The sequence below is a fragment of the Scyliorhinus canicula genome, chromosome 21 (assembly GCF_902713615.1).
Source record: "Scyliorhinus canicula chromosome 21, sScyCan1.1, whole genome shotgun sequence".
NCBI classification, from domain to species: Eukaryota; Metazoa; Chordata; class Chondrichthyes; order Carcharhiniformes; family Scyliorhinidae; genus Scyliorhinus; species Scyliorhinus canicula.
Window position 1 is genome coordinate 37,166,000 of NC_052166.1, and position 4,537 is coordinate 37,170,536.

A 4,537-nucleotide genomic window follows, 5' to 3' on the forward strand; every position below is an offset into this window, starting at 1 on the left:
GGATGGATCTCGCTGCCGTCCCGCGCTCGCCTCCGCTTCTGCTGCTCCTCCCGTCCTGCGTCTTTATTTGCCTCGTTCCCCGCTCCTGGAGATGTCATGCAAGTTTTGGTATCCCATGCCTTCCTTCCGGCTCCCCCCCCCCCCCCCCCCCCAACCTCCCACCTCGCTGGTTCTCCTCTCTTGATCCCCCCCCCCCTCCACGGTTCACCTTTCTTTCCTCGGGTTTAGCTGTCTCCCCCCCTCCCCTCCCCCCATCTCTCCTCTTCCCCCCCCCTCCCCCCCCCGTGGTTCACCTTTCTTTCCTCAGGTTTAACCGTGTCCCCCTCCCGTCCGTGTATAGGTCCCTGACCGTCAGTGTGCCCCCGTCCTGCCTCCACCTTTTGAATGTGGCATCAGTCAGTGCTGGTGTGAACCTATGGTTGTTGCAGATGGGAGCTTTGTCTGACATTTTGGTCGTCCCACCCCCCCCCCCCCCCCCCCCCCCCCCCCCCCCCCCCCCCCCCACCACCACCACCGATACGAACGCCATGATCTCAGTTTATCCAGCTCTTTGAAAAAGGCCTTGGGGATGTAGATCGGAATGGATCTAAACAGGAAGAGGAACCCCTGGGCAGTTCGTTCATTTTAATCATCTGGACTCTCCCCGCGAGGGAGAGTGGGAGTGTGTTCCATCTTTGCAGGTCCTTTTTTACTTCCTCTGTCAGACTGGTGAAGTTCCATTTGTGGATCCCTTTCCAGTCATGGGCTATTTGGATCCCCAGGTAGTGGAATTTGTGTAGGGCTTGTTTAAACGGCAGCCCCTTTAGTGCTGCCCCCCCTCAACACTTGCGGGTGTACTGGGAAGATCTCGCTTTTGCTCATGTTGAGTTTGTAGCCCGAGAAGGCGCCAAACTCTTTCAGGAGCAATGATTCCGTCCATGCTGCTCTATGGGTCCGAAATGTAGAGGAGCAGGTCATCTGCATAGAGTGAGACTCTGTGCTCTCTGCCTCCCCTTCGGATCCCCCTCCAGCCTTTTGCTGCTCTGAGCACGATTGCTAGTGATTCGATCGCTAGGGCGAACAGCAGCTGGGACAGTGGGCATCCTTGTCTGGTGCCCCTGTGCAGCTGGAAGTATTGGGAGTTGGCATTGTTGGTCTGTACGCTCGCCATGGGAGAGTTGAATAGGAGCTTTACCCAGGAGGTGAACCCTGTTCCAAGCCCGAACCCCTCCAGTACCTCTATGAGGTATTTCCACTTGACTCTGTCGAAGGCCTTTTCACCTCTTGTGTTCTCTCCCCGGAGGGGGTCATTATCATGTTCAGCAGGCGCCTGATGTTCGAGGTAAGCTGTGTACCTTTGACAAAGCCCGTTTGGTCCTCTGTGACCACCTCGGGTACACAGTCTTCAAGCCTTTTGACTAGGATTTTGGCCAGTATTTTGGTGTCTGCGTTCAGCAGTGAGATGGGTCTGTATGACCCACATTCCGTTGGGTCTTTGTCTTTCTTAGGTATCAGCGAGATTGAGGCCTGTGCTAGCGTGGGTGGCAGTATGCCCCTAGCTAGCAAGTCTGTGAACATCTCCCGCAGGTGCGGGGCCAGCGCTGTCGCGAATTATTTGTAGAAGTCCGCCGGGAATCCGTCCGGTCCCGGCACCTTCCCCATGGAGCTAATGCTCTCCATTATCTCTCCCAGTGCTAGTGGTGCTTCCAGGTCCCGTTTTCTGCCTTCCCCCACGACTGGAATGTCCAGTCCATCAAGGAACCGGTTCATCCCAGACTCTGAGGTGTACAGCTCTTGGTAGAAGGCCTTGAAGGTTTTGTTAATCTTTTCTGGTTCTGTTTCTAACGTACATCTGGTACCCCGGATTTGTGCAATTTCTCTGGTGGCTGCCTGCTTTCTCAGCTGGTGTGCCAACAGGCGGCTGGCTTTGTTTCCGAGTTCGTACAGGGTCCCATGCGCCTGGCGGAGTTGATGCACTGCTTTCCTGGTGGAGAGCAGGTCAAAGTTCCTTTGTAGCACTTTCCTCTCCGCCAGAAGCTCTATGGTCGGAGCCTTGGAGTATTTACGGTCTACCTCCAGTATGCAGTTGACCAGCTGCTGCCTAGCCACCCTTTCCTCCCTATCTCTTCGCGCTTTGAAAGCGATGATTTCCCCTCTTAGTACGGTATTTAGCACTTCCCAGAATGTGGAGGGTGCGACCTCCCCGTTCTGGTTGTTCTCCGTGTACTCTGCTATGGCCCACGCTATCCTTTCACTGAATGCCTTGTCAGCTAGTAAGGCACCGTCCAACCTCCATGTCGGGCGTTGGTCCCTGCCCGTCTCTATCCGCACGTCCATGTAATGTGGAGCGTGGTCTGATATTACAATTGCGGAGTATTCCACTTTGTCTATCCCTGGAAGCACCGTTTTCTCCACCACAAAGAAGTCAATTCTGGTGTATACTTTGGTGTGGTGGTATGACTAGGAGGTCTACGGTACCTCAGAGTAGTGCTGCCATTGGTGCAGAGGACTCGCTGCCCATTGGCTCAGGCAGGTCATGTGTCTCTCTGCAAATTGGCTGAGGCTAGTCATGTGACTGCTCGCTGATTGGCCGAGAGGCCGGTAGCCCCTCCTACGAGGCGGGGCATAAGAACCCGTAGCAGCCAGCAGTCGGCCTTTCTCTGTAAGTCGACTGCCGGGCACACAACTAGTTCATTAAAGCCTGTTATCTGGAACTTCTTCATGACTCGAGTCCAATTGATGGTGCATCAATTGTGTACTGGAGAGAAGAAGGAGAATTCCTTCTCCCCCGGGTGGGCGAACCTCCAGGGGTCCACCGCTCCCATCTGCTCCATAAGGTGACTGAGTTCCCTTGCCATGCTTGAGTTTTCCCTGTATTGGGGTTTGATCTGTCCATCTTTGGATCCTGTACACAGTTGAAGTCCCCCCCCATGATTAGTCGATGCGTCGCTATGTCTGGGATTTCTGCCATGGTCTTCTTGATGAAGCTCGTGTCGTCCCAGTTGGGTGCGTACACATTGACTAATATCACCAGTGCCCCATCCAGGGTCCCGCTGACCATGACGTACCGTCCCCCCGGGTCCGTAACCGTCTTTGTCGCCCTAAACATCGTCCTCTTGCCGATCAATATCACCACCATAGCAGGAATGGTAGGTTTGTCCCACCCAGCCCTTTCTTACCCGCAGTCGGTCCATCTCCCTCAGGTGTGTCTCATGTCGGCCCTCATATTTCTTAGGTGGGTGAGGACTCTGGATCTCTTCACTGGGCCGTTAAGTCCCCTTACGTTCCAGGTGACTATCCTGGTGGGGGGCTTCTGCCCCCTCGCTCCTGTGGGATTAACCATACTTATCTGGTGGACGCGCCCCTGCCCTCCGGGGTTTCCCTTTGTTAGGGGGCTGTCCAGGATGGCCGCTGTCGCTGCTCTCTCCATGCGGTCAGGTCCCTGCGCTCCGGGGTTTCCCTTTGTCCCGGGGGCACCCGCCATGGCCGCCCACTGTGTGTCCGCCACGCGGGTAGTCCCCTGCACTCTAGGGTCTCCCTTCGCCCAGAGACCGTACTGGGTGGGTGCTTGCAGTGGTTCCTTGTTTCGAACTCTTGGTTGTGGCACTTTGTAGCCCTGTTCCTTTTCTAGCTTCTTTTGTCCCTCCTTCCCTGCATCCCCCCTCCCCGATCCCTTGCTCCTTGTGTATCCCCCGCCCCCAGTCTCTCCCTTTTCCCTCCTCCCCTGTATACCCCTCCTTTGTCCCTCTTTCCCCTATTCCTGCCCCCGTTTGCTCTCCTGACTTTGACGGGTGTTTCCCCCCATCCCCTGCCTGGTGCCTTCCCCCCTGTTGGGGGTGGGCTGCGGCCCTGCTATGTTGCATGCCCCCGGCGCTAGCTTTCCTGCTAGTACAGTGGCCCCCCCCCTCTCGGGGGTTACTGTCTCGCTTCTCCCCTGCCTGGCCTCTGCAGTTTTCTGCCCACTTTACTATTGTTTGTTGAATGCACTAGATCGGCCACTGGACAGATGCTACTGATAATACTTAATCTCAAAGATTTATGGTCAGAGGATAAACTATCTGGGACAATAGAAATCCCTCCATTTGATATAAAACCAAATGCTCAGTGTATTTAAAATAAATAGGGAATGACTTTCTTCAAATAACATGACAGTAATTTACCAAATGCATTCACCAAATTGTGAAAATAATAGACTAGAGGTTTTTTTAAATGACTGTAATAAAAAGTACAGATAGTTAATTAAAATACAGTTGTTGAAACATCTTTTAGGCGCAGAATTTCCCAACTGTGTGAGAGGTTAAACAATGACAAATAATTGTTCGATGACAGAAAGTTTAACGTTACTAAATTGTTTAATCCGCCTAAGGCTCCAATCCAATTTTAATTGAGATGAAAGTCAATAAATGTATATCATCGGTTCAGTTTGTGTGACACAATGACAGCATGTCACCAGGCAGGGTGCGATATCCTCCTCTGTAAATAAACCTTGCCACAGTGAGACATCCCAGTTAAAAAACAAGCCAAAGCAAATGCAGTTGTTAAACAGTTTGATCTATTT